Below are 22058 nucleotides of genomic sequence, written 5' to 3'. Positions count from 1 at the left end.
AAATATTATAATGTTATTTTTTTTACGTTGATAATGAAAACTGAACAGCACGAGTAGGATGGGATGCATCGGTAGTCAGACATTGACCACTTAATTAAGTTTCATTTTGTAAAAGGCCTTTCTTTAAAGTGAATTTCGTTTTTTTATAAATTGTATCTTAAATTAATAATTTTTTTATCAACCAATTGCCTGGATTTAATAAATAAGAATCAAATGTAGCAGACAACAACATAATCATGACATGATCGTGTGCTGGCGCGCCGCGGTCACTTGCATTGAAATCTCATCATAAATTAACCGAAACTCAGTGTATGTCTCACATACATGACAGATAGGCCTATATCTAAATAAAGCTTGAAATTTCATTAAACAAAACAATTAAAAACGAAAAGAAATAGACCACTCGCTGATTATTTAATCGATGTGCATTTCTCTCTATGCGCGTTCATACGGAAATGGCGATCATCAAATTAAACGAAACTATTCAAAACGAAAAGAAATAGGCTAGCCTACTCTCTGATTATGTAATCCATGATGTGCATTTCTCTCTATCGTTCACTAGGTAGATGGCGATTCGTCAATTTCTTTAAACGAAACAATTCAAAAGGAAAAGAAATATAGGCAGCATACTCTCTGATTAATCCATGATGTGCATTTCTCTCTATAGGCACGTTCACTACGGAGATATCAATCATCAATTTCTTTAAACGAAACAATTCAAAAGGAAAAGAAATATAGGCAGCATACTCTCTGATTAATCCAGGATGTGCATTTCTCTCTATAGGCACGTTCACTACGGAGATATCAATCATCAATTTCTTTAAACGAAACAATTCAAAACGAAAAGAAAAAGGCTAGCCTATACCTTCTGATTATGTAATCCATGATTTGCATTTCTCTCTATGCATGCGCGTTCACTAGGAGATGGCGATCGTCAACTTAATCTTTGCAGCACTGACAGTTGTATTAATAAAAATCAATGGACGCGTGTCACCGGATTTACAAATGCACTTCTTGCTTGTTGCTTGTTAATTTAAAGGTATAGCGGAGGATTTTCTTTTTCCGGGTGGGTAGCCTATACTATTGGTCCAGCTAAGTGTCAATCATTCTGGTGATATGTTTACGTAAGGCCGTTGTAAGTGAAAGTGAAAGTGAAGTGAAAAGTGAAAGTGACACGTGATGGCCAAGTATGGTAACCCATACTTGGAATTTGACCTCTGCATTTAACCCATCCAAGTAAGTAGACACACATTAGGAGCAGAGTAGTGAGTAGTGAACACACACACACTGCAAACGTGGATACACACACCCGGAGCAGCTGGCAGCCTTGAGTGGCGCCCGGGGAGCGATTGGGGGTTAGGTGCCTTGCTCAAGGACACCTCAGTCATATTCCTGCCAGTACTGGAATCGAACCAGCAACCTTTGGGTCACCAGTCCAACTCTGTTACCATTAGGCCATGACTGCCCCATTCTGGTGATATGTTTACGTAAGGCCGTTGTAAGTGCTCGTCCCTTCTGCGCATGCGCACTTTCAGGTGTATTATGTGTGATGAGTTACGGTTCCAGCCATTCCTTTGAAAATGGCTGAGGGTCGAAAGAGAAAAAATGTATACGAAGTGTATGATAAGAAGAGAAAGGCTGCAGAATATAGAAACAAGACCAGAGTGATTTTGGGTGAATATTTCACACGCTGGCATGCGCTAAAAGCACAGGTTGGGCTTCCCACTGATGCCGCAGTCGTGATGATTCTACTAGACAGGTAAAGTTTGTCATGCTATTTGGAGAAATCCATTTAAAATCACAGCTAGTAAAAGTTAATGTAAGTTATGATTAGCGATGCTAGCCCTGGCACAAGTCATGCACCGCGTAGACACGGTAAACATCTCAATTTGTCTAAAGTAGCCTTGTGACCAAATGGTAAATGGTATAGCGCTGAAATATTCTAAAACCTTGTGTGTTCATTTTCGATAATTACAATGTGTTCACCATAGTATTTATAACACAAATGCAACAAGCTACTTCTCCATTGCATATCATGTCTTGAGTCCTCGGTTACTCAACACGTTTAATAGGTGTTTCCTCTCGGGAGAAAATAGTGTTGCGCATGTGTATTTTTAAAAAAATTGGAGAGGGCGGGTGTTCTCTAAAATTCGGAAAGATCCTCCGCTATACCTTTAATTTAAATTAATTAATAAAATTAATAAAATGAATACAATTGTCATAATTAAAATAATTAAATATTATTAATTGTCCCATTTTTGCTCATTTATAAATAGTATTTATATCTACAACCCCCTCAGCACCTGGGTTAAAAAATTATTTGGCGCCACCATATTATAACGGCCCACGTATTAAAAATAGTCGAGTCTAAATAGGGCTACGGCTCATATTACATTTAATGCCGTCAGCAAGGGTTGGCCTTGAATTTTTTTTTTTTTTTGCGCGATCTGGTATTCAGTTTCTGAACGGTGTAGGCACAAGCCAACAGTTTGGTGACGCTGTCTGAGCCTTATGTCATAATTTTTAATTAGTCACGGTAATACCGTATACCCCGGTAAAATAGGGAGGAGGTTTGACGGTATCAAAATTTGGATACCGCCCAAGCCTAGTGTGTGTGTGTGTGTGTGTGTGTGTGTGTGTGTGTGTGTGTGTGTGTGTGTGTGTGTTTGTGTGTGTGTGTGTGTGCGTGTGCGTGTGCGCGTGTTTGATTCTGCCTGGAACATCTGAGGTGACCTAATTGTTCTGGTTGTTTTTCTGTATTTGTCCTGTCCTGCTCCTATAGGACATCTTGGATCACAGAAAATGACTCTTGATTCTACACATTTGTGTATTGTTGAGTTTGCTGTGCTTCCCTCAGAGGTTCTGATCATTCTATAAGGGTTTATTTGACAGTAATGACTAACTGATCGTGCATTTAATTTTGTATTTCACCAGTGGTTGATCAAAAGTGTTTTTATCAATTATTTTTTAAATGTTTACTATTGGTTTCCCAAGCCCATTGATGAATATGTTTCAATTGCAGCGATGGTACAGTGGTTATAGCTGCGGTTCTCATGTAGTGACTCAAGTTTGAGTCGGGCTTGTGACATTTTCAGTTCCTCTTACCCCATCTCTTCCTGTTTTATAACAACTTTCATTAGATTATTGGGATCAAGCATCAGCATTTCATGTACATATATGAATATATATGTATATATATATGAATGAATAATCATTTTCTATTTACTTAATATTTAATTCTTTAATACTGAATATGAAAGAGATAGTTCTTTCATTAATTACTCACCCTGATGACGTTCCAAACTCATAAGACTTTCATCTTGGTAACACAAATGAAGATATTTTTGATGAAATTTGAGAGCTTTCTGTCCCTCCATTGACAGCTACGCAACTACACTTTGATGCACCAAAAAGTTCATATAGAGATCGTAAAACTAATCCATATTAGTTTTAAACAAAAGTCTTACTGGTTTGGAATGACATTAGGGTGAGTAATTAATGATAAAGGTTAAACTAACCCTTTAATATGAAATTATGTAATATAGGCTATTATTTATATAATATTAATATGTTGAAGTTTAATTACTTTTTTTGTAAAAAAATAAATATTTAATCATTATGCTAATATGATGTAATAATGTTTGTTACATTTATACTGAACGTTTTTGTAAAGTGTCACTGATGTAAATTATTAGCAAATTGTCTGAATTAGATGGTGTACTCCTCTCAGTTTTGATACAGTTTGGTATTACATTATTTTATAATATATAGCTAAAATATATTTGACATTATGTGTGGGATTATGTCAATACAGCTCCCATGAAAAATAAGCAAATTTGTCCTTTCTGATCTTCCCTCACACAACATCCGTGGTAGGAAGCTTGTAGCAGCGGATGGTAGGCTCGTCCCACAGCGGTCGCAGGCTTGACCGGTGGAGTGAGTCATGTTTGGGATGAGCCAGACTCCAGAAGGAGTTCAATCCCACACGCTTATCTCTCTTCCCAAAGTCTCCGACTTTCTCCTGGTTCATGAGGAGTTGTGCCTCCTGGGAAGAGACAGCTCTTCCAGAACGTTTCTCAATATGCTCTTCACATAGAAGGATACCAGTAGATTTTTTGGTGTGATTTATGGTTTGTCCAGAGCAGGACATATGTAACAATGTAAAGTACCAGTGAAAAATATGTGTCAGTATTTATGCAGGATATAGATATTAGTACTATGCAGTTATTGTTGATTAATTCTATTCAGTTTCATTAGTTTAAATGTATTTTTTAAATAATAAATAATTGTAAAAATAATTATAATGTTATGCCAGTGATAAGAAAATTAGCCAAAACACAAAAGTAACCGATAATTATCTTTTTTTAATATATATTTTATATTTATATTTAACACTTATTATTATTATTATTATTATTATTATTTAAAATAAATATTTATTGGTTACTATTATGTCTTGGCTACTTTTCTGGTGAACCGTTACAATTATATTTTAATTATGATATTGTTTTTATTTAATATTATTATTATTATTATTATTAAATACTAAACTCATTTTCTTGTAGTTGTAATATTCATCTGTAGTTGTAGTTGTAACATTCAATGTTGCTGATGTTACAGTGTGTAATTTTAGCCAGATGCTAACCCTTCGTTACATAATTCTGACCTAATTTGTTGGAAATGTCATATAGGAAAAGGTTAGCACTTTCCAAATATTCTTACACAGTCTTATTGAGAACAAATCCCAATGAACAATGAAAACCTTGGTGTGGAGGAGTCAGCAGTCATAGATGCCTGTGTTTGTGTCATGTTTGCCATGAGTATGAGGCGTGAGTCACATTCAGAAGGTCACAGACTCTCTTCTTCTGTCTGCTTCTTCTTAAAGGAGCAGTTCGGACAGATATATCACGTTGTACTGTGTATGTCCCTGAGGCTGGCACATGACACAGACTTGTCCATTGAAATGCTGGCTGTAAACATTCAATCCAAACCTTACGAATAGTGGCTCATAGTGGGAGTGTTTAGGGAAACCTGTCTGGAAACACTCATCATTGATTGGTGCAGGTAGTGACAGAAACTGCGCACTTTTTCTAGTGGATTACAGCAATGGGACCCTGCATGTTTGCATGCACCACCCAAGCGGTTTGATTGAGTTTCCAAATGAACATGAGCAGATGGGATCTTCATAACCGACTGAATCTGACTCAAACAGCTGGTCTTGAGATGTCTGTGGCTCCGCTCAGTCGTTTATGCTTTAAGAAAGAAACTATTAAAATGTAACAATTTTCTACCTACTTAATTAATCAGCTTCTTGCTGTTAGACAGAATCACACTGAGTTATAATTTATAATTATAATATATTGAGATTAAGCCTACGCCACAATTTAACATAGTGCTGGTTTACAGCCCAAAGTTATGGTTAGGGGTACAGTAATGCAACCACCTATCAAATTGATATTAATTTATAGGTCCCACTTTATATTAAGTGGCTTTAACTACTATAATTTGATACAATGGACTTATTGTGTACATACTTGTTTTTACATTGTACTTATATGTTAAAAATACCTGCATGTAATTACAGCTGTTATTCATTTATTTTACATTTGTAATAACACTGTTGACCTTCCCTTACACCTTAACCTACCCTTAAACCAACCCATACCACCAAACCTGACCCTAACCTTACCCATATCACACCTCAATAGCAGCAAAAGTGTTTTACAATACAACATGAAGACAATAAGTACATTGTACATATTTTTCGATGTAAGTACATAGTACTTAAAGCCACTTAATATAAAGTGGGACCAATTTGTATACTATACTGACAGTAAATAATTTTAAATTATTATAGAATATTTCTATTTCAAATAAATTTCTGTCCACCAAAGAATCCTGAATAAACTGTATCAGGGTTATTAAGCAGCACAGCTATTTTCTATTTCTTTATATTGTGTGCTATATTATACTGTATTCTATACCGTATATTGATAATAATAATAAATTATTCAAAGCATCAACTCAGCATATTATAATGATTTCTGAAGGATCATGTGACACTGAAGACTGGAGTAATGATCCTGAAAATTCAGCTTTGCCATCACTGGAATATTTTTTATATATAAATAGAAAACAGTTATTTTGAATTGTAATAATATTTCAAATAATATTTGTTTTTACTGTATTTTTAATCAAACAAATGCAGCCTTGGTGAGCATAAAAGATGTTTTACAAAAACATTACCAAATGGTAGTGTGTGTAATAATTCATATAATCTACTGTTGTAAATAACTGTCACATTTGTGTCTTTTTAGATCTTCTGTTTGTTTTCATTCTCAGTCACATGTCTTGTTTTCCCGCCATTCTTCAGTTTCCATGTTAACCATTCATTAGTTCATCTTCATCACCTGTGTCTTGTTATTTATCATCATCTGTATCACCTGTTTCAGTTCATCAGTGTTTGTATTTAGTTCCTTCAGTTCAGTCAGTCCTCGTCTGTAGTTAGTCTTATTTGGAGTGTGTGTTCGTCCTGCCTGCTTGTCAGTATCTGTGTATATTATATTTAGTAAATCGTGTGAATTGGAACTCTGAGCCTTGTCCTTGTTCTTCTCTCCGCACCACACGCCTGACAATAACATCCTTTACATTATGTCCTATGAAATGCTGTTTGTAAACATTCCTGTCTTGTCCATTAAATCCAGGTGACCTTCCGAATGGTGACTCATAGTGTGAGCGTTTAGGGAAACCTGTCTGGAAACACTCATTATTTTAGCTATATTGGGGCAGTAAAATAGTAAATTATGTGGATAAATAATTGACTATTTATATAATTTGTTATAATATAAATTAGTATTATATTTTAAACTCACTTACATAATAATACATAATTTTCACTAATTATAAAAATCTGAACCTGATGCAACCTAAACCTTAAGATCTGAACCTAAACTTGGACTAAAACCCATCAGTTTATCGGACGCACTCAGTTTGGGTCGGATAGCAGCCGTCAAATCCCAGTTTCCATATAGTAAGTTTGGCTTATGAAATGCTAATACTTTTTTCTTGACCTAAAATGACAGCTGAAACCATAGCTTTATTATGACACCATTAAGTCAGGCTTTTTACCCCTGGGTTCATTTAAATTACCACTACTGAGCTTGTGTCAAAAGCCTTATGAGCTGAATTTCTTGGCCCTTTGTGCCCGGCCCTTTATATTCCGACTAAGAGAAGAAAGAAGGGAAGCCCATGCTTTGCTGTCACTTTGTGAACAGTCAGCTTGCGTCTGCCGCGCGGCCCTTAGGGATGTGCGAGTGATTGGGCGGTTGAAGGGTAGGGGCGCTGTCAAAGCCGACTTCTCCTGCTGCAGCGTTTTAATTCAAGTCTAAAGTTTATCTGTAGCTGTAGGTAGAGAAGTGGTGAACATAGAAAAAAGAGCTCTAAATTGGGTCACATGTGAAACCAGAAGAAGGATGGTAGATTCACTTTTTGAGCAGATCTGCAGGAAAACAGGCAGTACCCAAGCAAAGCTTTTTTCCCTTATCATAACCCATTGACCATGTTCAGTGGTGCTGTAAGCCGGTAAGATCCTGTGGGAAGTGCAAGGAGTTGAGATTTTAGACCTATGGGTTTCACGTTAAGCTATTTCGGGTTTATGAAAAGTTGCTTAAGGACAAGACCCCGTATTCAACAACTCTCAAACTCTCGCCTGTTCTTTGAGCCTAAGGCTCTTCTGTACTTCTGTCTGGCTTTTATGTTTGAGACTAAAAAATCCGGCCACAGCAGTGATGCGATGTGACACAGTTGAGGCTAGCAGAGGATGCCGCTAGAGATTTGGGGCGTACCACATAAACAAAGACCCCCGCTCTTCCAAAACAACACTCCATGCTTTTCCTGTCATCTCATTTGGCTTGCTTCTCCCCAAATTAGAGTAATTTCACATCAATTACACACACTTCATTCTCTATCAGCGGTTGTTAGCCTCCATAACAGTATAGATGAAATTGTGGCAGATTGTCTTGGTGTTTAGCATTAGCTGCTTTTTTGCACGTAGTGATGGCCTAAACATTCCACTATACTGAAAATATTAATCCGAAAAAAAAATAAAAATAAAAATAAAACCACTTTCAGCTGAAATAGTTTTGGTGCCGAAATCATTGACAATTATGTAAAATGAAGACTTCTCTGATCATATATAATAACACAAATGCCTCATTTAGCAGCTGTTTCCATGGGCCGATATACGTAAGCTGTCCGCCATATTGGAACGGTCAAAGCCGTGAACATTCGAGAGCAAGCTTACTATGCGTCTGCAACTGTAGTTATACACATGTATGAATATATATATCATGTATGAATATCTATATCTGCAATAGACTTCAGCAGATGATAATCATAGGATTTAGTTTATCATTTATGTTAGATGATTCGGCATATGCTAAAAAAATTAATTACCGTACTTTAAAAACCTGGAATATTGAGGTGCATAGACATAAATACACATAAAAGCACAAACCACCACATTCTCGAAAAATCACCTTTCTTCAGGAATTTAAATCTCAAAGGTTTTTACAACCAGAGGCTGCGCAATATTGTGGTATCTTAGAGAGCTCATTAATTTTTTTTTTTATTGTGTGTGACGACAGTATCTGAAATGTTGACTGTTCCACATCGACATGTCCTGAGCGGTTGAATGTGCTGGGATCTATGTATGCATAAATCTGTCTCTGATGATGTGATTTGACTGGTAACAGTGCTTGTTTCATGCACACAATGTGGATAAGCTACACAGGTAAACACGTCAGCAGTGTGTGGATGCACTTCATTGTGAGCAAAAATGTTGCTAGCAGAAAAAAAAAGCGTCGATCTAGCACTAGGTGGCGCTATAACATTAAAAAGACTTAAAAATGGCTATGACCACCTGACCGTTAGTCCGATTGACTTGAAAATTGGTATGCAGTGTCTTGGTCCAAGGCAATACGTAAATTTCGCCCATCTGAAATATCAAAAAGCGTCTCGTTTCTTGCCTTTACTATGATTTGTTTAATTTATTACCTGAGAACACGACGCCCTGAACAGCATACTTAGTTCAATTACCTAAATTTAATTACAGAAACTATATCTAAATGAAAACTCTAGCATCTATGGCTCAGATTCCTTCTCTGATCTAACTACATTGTCTAGGGGATTTTTTTAGGCAGCGGCTATTTGCACTAAGTGAAAATAGTACTCAGCGGCTATTTGCACCAGTGTTGTTGTACATAAAAAGGTATGCATTCCTTTCCGATCTGATATGTGATGGGAAAAGAGAGTAGAGCGAGTTCGGCAAAAGGCGGATACGAACTCAGGTCCATTTGCATCAAAACTTTCTTCCATGTGTCTTACCCCTACACTATTGCTACTATTGACTATGTAGCGGCTTTCATAATTTTGTCTGGCCCAACCTGACGTCAGTGGGCGGAGCTAGTGTAAATAGCTTCTGCCAATAAGGTGTAAATACACTACTAGACAGAACTCATAGACAGAAGTTACTAGTTAATTTCACAGAAACGAGAAGTAACACATTGTATTAAATGTGGAATTTAGAAGTATATTGACTGAAATAGTATATTCTTGTAAAATGTACTCCAATAATCTTATGTACCATTTCAAAAATATTTTGAACTATTGCAGATATAAATGAAAATGTAATGGCTTTTAATATGTACACAGCCTTATTTTTGAAAGCTCAGCTAGACTTTTGCATGCTTCACAATTAGAAGAAGACAGGATTATCATTAGAGAGGAGATGCCGGTTTTCATCGTATGCCAAGACACCCGCCGCCGGCATCCTTTAAGCTATTTAATGGATTCCTCTCTGCCTTTAAAACTAATCTGGTTAAGAAGGATTGTCATTACTGCTAGACTGGACCTCTATAACCCATCTGCAGCAGGCCCAGTCAAAGACCTTAAAGACCTCTGGACATTTTGGACATAACCAGCTAGTAAGTTAATATTGTATCTTACAGTACGTCAAGAAGGTGAACCATCAGCAACCATAACGTGGTCCATATTGGCTTGATGTTAAATCAACTCATTGCACTTTTCCTTTAGGCCTGTCCCAATACAGTAAATTGCAGACAATTTGTCCCCTGCTACAAAACTGAAAGGACAGCACAGATGGCTAAGTAGGTTTTTCAGGTTGGGCATCATAGAGATGCTCAGAAGTACAAATGAAAGCTATTTTAAGGACCCACCTGACAAGTTTGGAGCTTGTTAGGAAAACAGTTGAATTTTAGTTGTTTCCACCGAAAACTGAGCGTATATTCACTCATTAGACGTAGGTGAACTAAGTCCACGTGGGTGGTTTTTATATCCAAACCATTGTCTTGTAAAATTGCCCAGCTTGTTGTATTGGACCAAGATGCCTGAAGTCAATTCCAAGGGGGGATTTGTCTTGTATTTGCACCTTTTTTCATATCGCTGGAATTATCTGCCAGTTTTGACTCGATTTAACAAAGCAATTACTTTATTATTTATAGAGAGATGGCACCGAAGGATGTTTGGCTAGAGCCACTGCTTGCTTTCATCCTCAATTCATTATTTCCATATCACAAATCTTCACAAAAGCCTCCCGTTAAAAAGTATTTGAATGTTTGCCTCGATTTTATGTCTCCTAGCAAAGTGAAACAAAGTGTACTCACAATGAAAGAATTTAATTAGTCCCGTATTATGCGGTTCTCCCCGTTTTCCCTCCTGTTCCGTATTTGGATTATCCCAGACACGCAGGGTCTGATTATTTTCCGAGCAGTGTGCTTCCTCTTTACTGCTCTTTATAATGTGTTGTTAAATTAAAAACACTGATTCTAGTCTCCCTGAAGCATCAGGGCAGGAAATGAGAGCAGTAGTCGTGTGTTCGGGAACATTTCCTATGTCTTTGCTCTGTGTGTGGTTGGTGGTCAGAATCAACATTGGTTCTGCTCCAGATCAGAGTGAAGCGTTTGGATCGAGTGAAGCTCTACCACATGAAGCACTGCCGTATGCTTTGCAGTACAGTTTGTTGTGACAACAGATGGTCTTAAAGTTTGATGTTATGTTGTTAGGGTTATTGAATGTTGAATCATGCTGTATCATACACTGTACTATACAGAACTGTACTGTACCACACTACATTACCAATCATTATTCGGCCCAAAATAGTATACTAGTTTGTACTATTCATCACTGCATTGTACTATATAGGCTATACTACATTGCATAACACAATACTATACTATACTGTACTTTATCAAACAACACTGTACTCTACAACTTTGCATTGTAATAAATTATACTGTACTGTACAATATGGCACTATACTGTACAATACGGCACTGTACTGTACTCAATTATACTTTACTTGCAATACTGCACAATACTAAAAAGTATACAACACTGTACTGCCATGTGTTACACTGTACTGTAGGGTTTTGTACTGTACTGTATTATACATGTTTACTTTCTTTAGTGTGTAATGTTGCTGTTTGAGCATGAAAATGTCTGTAAAGTTACAAAGCACAAAGTCACTTCTAAGGGAGTTAATCTCGATATCAGTGTCACTGTTTCTGAACTCCTAGAAACGCCTCCATTGTTGTCTTGAGTTTTCCTCCAGGAACAAACACGTCACAATATTCATCATTTAAATTATTCTCTGGAAGGGCATACACAAAAACAAATAGGTAAGGCCTGTTTTAGTTGCATTAGTTGTGTGTTAACACTTGTGGTTATGGTAATAGGCGTGACATTTCCGAAATGCACTCAAAGCAGCTGACCAATCACAACACACTGGTCCAGTCGACCAATCAGAGCACACTGCACCTTTCAGGAGGAGGGGCTTCATAGAGACAGCCACTAAACAGAGCGATACTGACAGACTGGGAAGAGAGGTGCTGCAACTCAAATGTCAAATATGTAGGATGTTGGTCTATTTTTAAAACATTAATCTCAACATTAGTTGAGTAATTGCACTGCTGCAGAAAACATTGTATCTGAATTTGTACAACACGAATTTAGCTGTTAGTGATTAAATTTGTTTGGTAGCTAGCAGCTCTGTATAGTGTCTTAATATTCTGATTGTATATATTTATTAAATATAAAATATTTCTCAGAGTAAGGATGCAGATCTTTAAGGAGTGCGATTCTGGTCTTGGTCTTGACTCTGTCTACTGTACTATACTATAGAAATAATACTGTATTGAACTGTATTTTACTGTACTACAGTATGTACTACTATTCTTTCAGTACCATGGTATATCGAAGTACCATGGTATTCCCATCTCATATTCTCTATATACTATAGTACTGTACTGCCGCAGTACTTTTTTTGTGCATGTTTGTGTGTCTGTTGCCAGTACCGCCCACAAAGCAGATCACACACACACACACACACACACACACACACACACACACACACACACACACACACACACACACACACACACACACACACACACCCTCACTCCTGGTTACATACCTGACTCACAGAGGCTGATCTGAAAGTTTTTCTGCGGTACTGCTCTAGATGTGGCAGCGTCAGCTGAGATGAAGATAAATGAGTTCAGGTTTCAGGAAGATCTGTTCTTTTATCTCTGGAGTGACTGCTTTTGACAGCTTAGGGTCACAGCAGCTCCTGGAGAGATTATTTTTGGGAAACCTCACAGCGGGATGCCATTTTTTTTGTGCGCGTGTGTCGACTCTACATGCATGCATTGCTTTTTATCAGCATTTATTTCAAAGCTTGTTATATTCTTTTGATTGCTTGTGTCTGTTAATTTTCCCAGCACATAACCAGTCAGGAGTCCGCACTTGGCCGTCCTTGTTCAAATATTCCCCGATGATAGTGTGTTATTTTGAAGAGTGGAGTCCAGCCAGTCGGCTGAGTGTTGAGTGTGTTTTTTGTGACCTCCACTCCTGTTATTCTGGGTCAAGCTGAGTTGTATGGCTCACTGTGTAAGCTCGCACACACAACAAACCCAGCAGGACAAGTTTAGATGAAGCATAATAAAAAAATATGTGGTGTTATTTATTCATTGTCCTGAAGTTAGAACTGGGAATCAGTTGGAAAATGTTAAAGGGGTGGTAAAACACATTTTTTCGAAGGCTTGATTGTGTTTGTGGGGTGCACTGTAACATGTGTTCATGCTTCGTTTTTAAAAAAAGCATAATTTTTCATATATTTTACCTTTATTCTACACTGCTTGTAAAAACGGTCTGATGGTTTCCGTGTTCTATGAAGCCAGTCTTGCAAAAATACACAAAGGGCTCAGATTGGTTAGCTGGCCCAGTGTGTTGTGATTCGCTAACCGCCTAGTGCACGTTTTTCGGAAACGTCACGCCCCGTACCTTTACCGGTAGTTTGTGCTTTGGTGTATTATAAACAATGGTGTCAATAAAACCAATGAATTGGCGTGATTCTATATGGGCTTCAGACAATCGGCACACCCAGAGGGCGTTCTGATGCGTAAGTTTTACACGTGAAATAGGGTTGGGCGGTATTTCGGTAATATCGTATACCGCGGGGTCTTAAAATAGCAACGGTATCAGTTTCAATACCGTCATTACCGGCACTTACATATAATAAATTAATATAATTTATTCAATCCCTAAAAATGCTTATGTAGTTGTCATCAAGTGACAGTGTGGAGGAGAGAGAGAGAGAGAGAGAGAGAGAGAGAGAGAGAGAGAGAGAGAGAGAGAGAGAGAGAGAAGGGAGAGGCAGTAAATACTGACTAGGCAATTTGTAAATGTTGCAATAAAAAAGGTGACCGCGAGAGATGGAAACACCTCTAACCTAATGTCGCATCTCCGAAACAACCACCCACTCACTGCTGCGAGGATGCAATTTGCCTCGAGTTCATTAAATAAGCGCATCAGTTTATATTTGTTAAAATATTATAATGTTATTTTTTTTACATTGATAATGAAAACTGAACAGCACGAGTAAGATGGGATGCATCGGTAGTCAGACATTGACCACTTAATTAAGTTTCATTTTTGTAAAATATATTTATTTCTTTAAAGTGAATTTCGTTTTGTATAAATTGTATCTTAATTTTTTTTTTTTATCAACCAATAATAAATAAGAATCAAATATAGCAGACAATATAATCATGACATGATCGTGCGCTGGCGCGCCGCGGTCACTTGCATTGAAATCTCATCATAAATTAACCGAAACTCAGTGTATGTCTCACATACATGACAGATAGGCCTATATCTAAATAAAGCTTGAAATTTCATTAAACAAAACAATTCAAAACGAAAAGAAATAGACCACTCGCTGATTATTTAATCCATGATGTGCATTTCTCTCTATGCGCGTTCATACGGAAATGGCGATCATCAAATTAAACGAAACTATTCAAAACGAAAAGAAATAGGCTAGCCTACTCTCTGATTATTTAATCCATGATGTGCATTTCTCTCTATCGTTCACTATGGAGATGGCGATTCGTCAATTTCTTTAAACGAAACAATTCAAAAGGAAAAGAAATATAGGCAGCATACTCTCTGATTAATCCAGGATGTGCATTTCTCTCTATAGGCACGTTCACTACGGAGATATCAATCGTCAATTTCTTTAAACGAAACAATTCAAAACGAAAAGAAAAAGGCTAGCCTATACCTTCTGATTATGTAATCCATGATTTGCATTTCTCTCTATGCATGCGCGTTCACTCGGAGATGGCGATCGTCAACTTAATCTTTGCAGCACTGACAGTTGTATTAATAAAAATCAATGAACGCGTGTCACCAGATTTACAAATGCACTTCTTGCTTGTTGCTTGTTAATTTAATTTAATTAATAAAATGAATACAATTGTCATAATTAAAATAATTAAATATTATTAATTGTCCCATTTTGCTCATTTATAAATAGTATTCATATCTACAACCCCCTCAGCACCTGGGTTAAACAATTATTTGGTGCCACCATATTATAACGGCCCACGTATTAAAAATAGTCGAGTCTAAATAGGGCTACGGCTCATATTACATTTAATGCCGTCAGCAGGGATCAGACACAACGTGCACGGGTTGGCCTTGAATTTTTTTTGTGTTTTTTTTGCCCGATCTGGTATTCAGTTTCTGAACGGTGTAGGCACAAGCCAACAGTTTGGTGACGCTGTCTGAGCCTTATGTCATAATTTTTAATTAGTCACGGTAATACCGTATACCCCGGTAAAATAGGGAGGAGGTTTGACGGTATCAAAATTTGGATACCGCCCAAGCCTAACGTGAAATGCAGCCAAACCTTGGAGCGTTTTGTCTTCGGCATCTTCATTAATCCCCTTGCTATCAGCAGACGTTCCGGGAGTCTCCCTTATATTGATAACGGCTCCCTGATGCCCGCAAATTAGTTAAAATCTCCCGGAATCTAGATCGAGCGAGCAAGAGTGTGCATGCGAGACAGGACAGCCTGTGCTCCAAACCATATAGTGCGCGCACGGCGGAGAGGGAGAGAGCGAGAGACCTTGCGTGTGTGCGCCTCATGACACAGAGTCAGGCACCGAAATCAGGCACCGAAATTTTCGTTCTTATTCGGTCTGGTTACTACCGTTTAAGTCGAAAGCGGTTCCCTATTGGCACCACGTTTCAGTACCCAACCCTAGTCGGATAACGTTAAGTATGAATGAGTGTTTAACACACCGGTTTGCAAAGCCAAACAGCGTTGTCATTAGTTTACTTCCTTGCTACAACGTACAATTAACAATACGAACTATTGCAGGAAAACACATCGACGAGAAATAAATCATACTTACAGATTGTGTCCCGTAAACAACAGCTTCTGTTCTTAAAGTTGGAACTGCTCCATCTTTCAGCACAAGCCGTTGTGCGAATCCTACATTGAACTCACCAAGATTGTGGAAGCTTTCCTCCGTAAAATGTGCAGCACAGAGAGTGAGATTTGGGTAATAATTATGAGGGACCGAGTTAAAAATAAATTTTAACCATTGATCCCTAACTCCCCCAACCTTAGGAAGGCTGGACAAAGTGGACCTGCAATCCGGATCAAAATAATAGCGTTTCAACGGCATTGCAGCAGCAACAGCCTATTCCACAACAACTCTTCTCCAAAGCAAAATAAAATGGCCTCGCCCCCTTATTTAGTATTCTCGGAGGAGGGGTTTATGTAAATATTGGGGTTACTGATGTCAGCAACCCTGGAGGAATGTCCTGTAGTCCCTACCGGCTGTTTGCTGTAGTCCTTAGAAATTGATTTCTTTAAAAGCAAATATCTCCCTCTGCTTTGAACTTTGAGCGTTGTAACTTTGCAGATGTTGTTTATGCTCAAACAACAACATTACACACTAGCTAAAGTTAGAAAAGTGAAATAGTGTTTTACCACCCCTTTAAAGGTTGTTTTTGCTTGCCAACATACGTGTCTGTAAATACTGGATTCTAAGTATGTTTTATGTATAATTTTCCTAGCCCTCCTACTTCCCCAGCACCACCTGTCTAGATCTGCTGGAGGATTAGATTCCCCCTACTTTCCTTGCAGCAACTCACATTCTATTAACTGTATTTATGTGCACGTTTCGGTAGTAGCCTTTGCTCATGCAGCAGCAGCAGCGTCTACATATTGTCACAAATATTGTTAATACGTGTTGAAATAGACAAGGCTTTATAAAAAAAATATGTGTTGTTTGTTTATTCATTGTCCTGAAGTTAGAACCAGAAATCAGTTGGAAATAAAATGGGATGTTGCTTCGCTTTCCAACATTATATATGTGAAAAATTGATGCTAAATATATGCTATGTAATATTGTTTTGATGAATGATGTGCTTAATTCTCCATGACTGCTCTTTCGAAGATATACATTTCATTAAGCACTCGCCTTTCCTGTGTAACCATCATGCTCTGGTTTTCGAGAACACAACGTTCACATGGCCAAACAACACAACTATGAGATCCCTCCTGGTCTTGACTAATGAGACATTACTTTGCTTCAGGATTTCTTGAGCTTGTAAGGAGTAATAGCTTTTGTTGGCTTAGAGATTTTGGCCTCTGTTCTCGTGTGGGAGAACTGAATCGGTATGAAGCGATATGAAAATTAAAGAAAATGTGATCTGTCCAAGTCAATGACAGTCCATCATTTCAAGTAAATTACAGTTGCTAAATCTTTTGCTGTTACCTTGTCAAATTGTTTCCAGGATACAGTATCTGTGATAGTAACCATGATATTTCATATATGTTTCATGTAGTTTTACAAAAAATTTATGAATAATTTATAGGAAAAATGTATTTGCTGCATTATCTAGTGCAGTTTTTTTTTAAACTTTTTGAGACCACAGGCCACCAAATGACCATCCCCACCATGCCCCCCCCCCCCCCATCCTGAAAATGAAAGGGCAGCTTTATATATTTCATGCATAACGACTCATTTTATAGTAATTTACATTGTATACTTTATCTATTTAAAGTATTAGCTATTAGGAAAATATTTATTCACATTTAAATCAAGATTTATTACTTATTTTTAATCTAATTTTAATTAATTGATTTTAAAAATATATTTATTTCATCGTTTATTTTTTTATTCTTTTACACTGTTTTTCTATAAACGCTTTCACAGAGCACTCCCTTGTGTTGTGGCCCCAATCCCTGATCTAGTGCAATGTCTAATGGAAAGAGAATGAGAAATTATATGATATATATTCACTGATATGAAATGATTTGAATTTAACTCTCAGTAGTGAACATTAATGGTAGCAGATTGAAATGTTTGATCAGTAGTTAAGTGCCTCACGGCTCACTACTGATCATTAGCATAGTCATGTCTCGTCTTTTCACTGTAGCTATAACAACCACAGCAAAATGTATCTTTCAAAACATTTTAAAGTTGATTATTTGGAAGGTTTCGGAGTTTTAAGTTCCCTTATGCCTAGCTAAATGATGCCATGTCTTATGAGACATTAGTTCTCAGAACATCATCACGGTTGAAGAAGCATCACTAATCATAATGAATGCTTATTAGCATCTTAATAATAAAGTATGGGAGCATTAGTGTAGTATAAAATTAAAATTCTAATTGTAATACAGGGACATCAGGATGTGTGAATTATATTAAAATAGTCATTTTCCAGCATGGGGTGGAGAAGACAGAGCGCAGGAGGCAAATGGAAGCTAATTACGAGTTAATTATGTACGCTTCATTAAAGCAACGTGCTGCGGTCACATGACATCTTGGATTTCCCAATCCATTTCTTTTTCATGGCATTAATGCAGTACGTTTTTTTAGTCATGTGAATAATTAATCAACCAATATTTGCAGATGATTTAGTTGTTTTTTGCTGCACAATGTTCTACTTGAATTGTTGGGATAGATTTACATATAAAATATGATATTTTTTGCACACCAAGATATGGTTTTATTGTGAGTGGCTGTGGGGTCTAAAAAATTATATATACTGTATATATATATATTTATTTATTTTCATTTCTGTTTATATTCTCATTATTCTTTTTGTAATTTTTTCCTTTATTTTTTGTAATTCTACAATTTTCTAGTTTTAAACAAGTTATGTTTACACTTTAAATAAAACATAATAATGATGTATAACATATAAAAGTAGCACGGATGAGTGTTTGTGCACAGTTTATGTCATTAGAAGAAGTATGGTTACTTCTCAATCTAATGAGAATAGATTAAATAGTGTGTTTATTTTGGCTTTACTCTTAAGTGTTTTTCTTTTTCTTTTTTAGGAATGTCCTATCTTGATTAGCTTGAGGATTTTTATTGTAATTAAAACGCCGCAGATCTCCATGGTTTGGTATAGTCTCAAGTGGTTTTCAGGGTCCAAAAATAGACTGAAAATGTCAACCTGCAACTACATAGCCAAAGAAAAGGTTGCTCTAATGATGAAGTGTGTATGTGCGTGTGTGCTTCATTCTGGTCTCAACAGACTCTAGTCAACCAAACCATGACATTACACACCTGCAACTGTTTTAAAGAGGACCTACTATGCTTTTTACATGTTCAACTTTCTTAGTGTATAATGTTGCTGTTTGAGCATGAAAATGTCTGTAAAGTTACAAAGTACAAAGTCACTCCAAAGTGAGTTATTCCCTTTATCAGTAAACACTGTTTCTGAACTCCTTGAAACACCGCTATTGTAGTCTTGAGTTTTCTTCCGGGAATCGAACACGTAACAATATTCCTCATTTAAATAATTCCCTGCAAAGGCATATGCAAAATAAAAGGGGCCTGGGTGAGTTGTGTTAGAAGTGTTGTGGGATTACCATTAGAGATTTGTCCAAAGCCATACCTTATTCGGAAAGGCACAGAAAATAAATAACGCATTCTAAGGAGTCCCTAAAGGGACATGGTTGGACTTGCTGCGGTAGTCAGTGTTACTTGGTGTACATTACTTGTAATGTAAGAGACCTGACATTCCCGAAAACACACTAGTCCAGCCGACCAATCAGAGCACATGGTGGTATTCAGAAGGAGGGGCTTCATAGAGAAAGGAACAAAACAGAGCGTTACTGACAGACTGGGAAAAGAGGTGCTGCAACGATGTCAAATATGTGAAAAATGTGTTTTCTGAACATTCAGGCATGAAAACATTCTTGTAGACCCCAAAAACTAAATACATATTCACCATATACCTCAATGGAGCCATCATCACTGTCTCAGGAATGATTGATTTTATTCTTGCCCCTCACTGATAGATGTGGTAAAATAACGGTGATCTGCTCTTGAGTTTTCTAGCAGAATGGTAACAGAGGTTGCCTTGGCAATGACTCTTCAAATGAGACCACGGATGGAAGATGATTCTATGTTTTAATCTCACTTATTTAGCTAATCGAATCTGCATTTGCAGATGCATTGCATCTGCATTTCTGCATTGCCTTTTGTTCTTCTAGTTGCACTTCTCTTTGCATTTCATACACCTAGTAAGATTATGTATTCAAATTTGTACGTTTGCATTAACAGGATTATGTGCGTGTTGGCTTTAGGAAGCGCACAGTGTGTTGATCTGGGAATACTTCAAGTCTCTCGAGACCCCAAATCTTCTCATTACATCACTCCCTTCCATTTCACAAATGACTGAACTCTGTCAGTGTGATTATGAGTGAGCCTCTCAAGCAATCCATTAACCTGAATTTGAAATGTTGAGTTGAATTGGACTCTGTCAGTATGCTAAAATTGACTGCTTCGTCATTCTCGGGTAACATCCATTGTCTTTGGTCATAGTTTTCTGAAATGCAACTGTTTTCATATGGGTGTGGTGGCAAAAAACTAGGTTTGTCGATGGTGGGAAGTCTTGGAAATTAAATTAAAGATGCCAAGATCCTTTATGATTAGTGAAGATTATATCATTTGAGATCAGGTTGGGATTTTAAGCCCCCGAAATTTTAGAAACGTGTGAACATAAAGGAAGATATTTTGAAGAACGTTTTAATCGTTTTTGTCTATACAATAAAATCTTTGGGATCCAAAACATCATTGGACACTATTGAGTTTCATTGTTTGGACAAAAAACTCAATTTCACATTTTTTAAATATCTTTTGTTGTAAATGTGTAAAATGATGACAGAATTGTCCTTATTAGGTGAACTATCCCAAATGCCTCTCTTACTCAACCGCCAACAGCCCTAAGATCATAAAATGTCATGATATATGCTACAGATGTTGGAATATTGATCCAGAAGTCATTATAGACATTAGTTGAGTATTACATTGCAATCTGTTGATGCATATAGATAGTCAATGCATATATAACTGGTGTTTTCAAACAGTGGTGTCATTCTGACTTTTATGTTTCTAACAGCAAGGCTCATAACATTGCAAAATCAATACTGAAGGCTCTGAACCAGACCCTGTAATATTTAGGCAAAAGTTAATAAAGGGGCGGAGCCTGCCTTATCACTGGGTATCACAAGTGAGAAAGCCTGGGCCAAGCTCCAGAAATTGAATGAATTATTTATTTATTTTTAATGTGTGTTTCAAACGTTTGAGGACAGTAAGATTTATTTTAATGTTTTTAAAAGAAGTCTATTAAGCTTACCAATACTGCATAATTAAAAAAAAAAATTGTAAAACAGTTATTAAAAAAAATATTATTACTATTAAAAATAAGTGTTTTCTATTTGAATATATTTTAAAATGTAATTTATTCCTGTGATGCAAAGCTGAATTTTCAGCATCATTCCTCCAGTCTACAGTGTCACATGATCCTTCAGAAATCATTCTAAAATGCTGAATTGGGGCTCAAGAAAGATTTTTGAAACAATTTTTTGTTGCTTAATAATTTTGTGGAAACTGATTTTTTCAGGATTCTTTGATTAATAGAAAGTTTAGTAACCAAATTTTATCAATATATATTTCATAGCTTTGGCGCCATTAGGTGAATAACCATGTGTGCTTGTATTATTCACATGTATAATTCGCTTGGGATAAAAGCATCTGCTAAATGAAGAAATGTAAATGAAAACCTCTTTTACGCAGGATTTATGTTCTTCCGATGTCTCTCTAAACTGCTTTATCATTCTATAATGCATTAAAAACAAAGACAGAGAAATAGAGGTGGATCTCTGAAGTGATTAATGAGTGTCTATGAGGAAGAAATAATGAATAAAAAACACAGAAATATGAGATCTGCTAATCCCTTCAAGTAACCTTCGCCTCATTTGACTTGTACTGCGTGCAGAGTGCCTGGAGGAAAGCCCACAACATGGAGAACACTGCGTCTCTCTCTCTCTCTCTCACACACACACACACACACACACACACACACACACATACACACACACACACACACACACACACACACACACACACACACACACACACACACACACACACACACACACACACACACACACACACACACACACACACACACACAATGCAGAGAGAGTTACACACACAAGCTGTCAATTCTAATCTACAGTATTCGCACATGTAAGACATGCATAGTTCCTTCCATGCTCAACACACACACACACAAGCTAATCATATCCAGCCTCTGCTACTTCATACCGCTCATTTGCTCTGACGTCCTAGATGGGAGGTGTGTGTGTGTGTGTTTAT

The 22058-nt window shown here is 37.0% G+C and overlaps 1 protein-coding gene across 4 annotated transcripts in view; it reads left to right on the top strand.

Moving 5' to 3' along the window:
- Window positions 1–22058, top strand: part of nav2a (neuron navigator 2a) — a 238027-nt gene that overhangs the window by 112403 nt on the left and 103566 nt on the right. The gene's annotated exons all lie outside the window — the stretch shown is intronic.

This window comes from Siphateles boraxobius, unplaced genomic scaffold (genome assembly GCF_051911475.1).
Source record: "Siphateles boraxobius isolate OS27281-9 unplaced genomic scaffold, OSU_SipBor_1 130, whole genome shotgun sequence".
Lineage (NCBI taxonomy): Eukaryota > Metazoa > Chordata > Actinopteri > Cypriniformes > Leuciscidae > Siphateles > Siphateles boraxobius.
The sequence above is the reverse complement of the archived record's forward strand: the minus strand, read 5'-3'. Positions and strand labels throughout refer to the sequence as shown.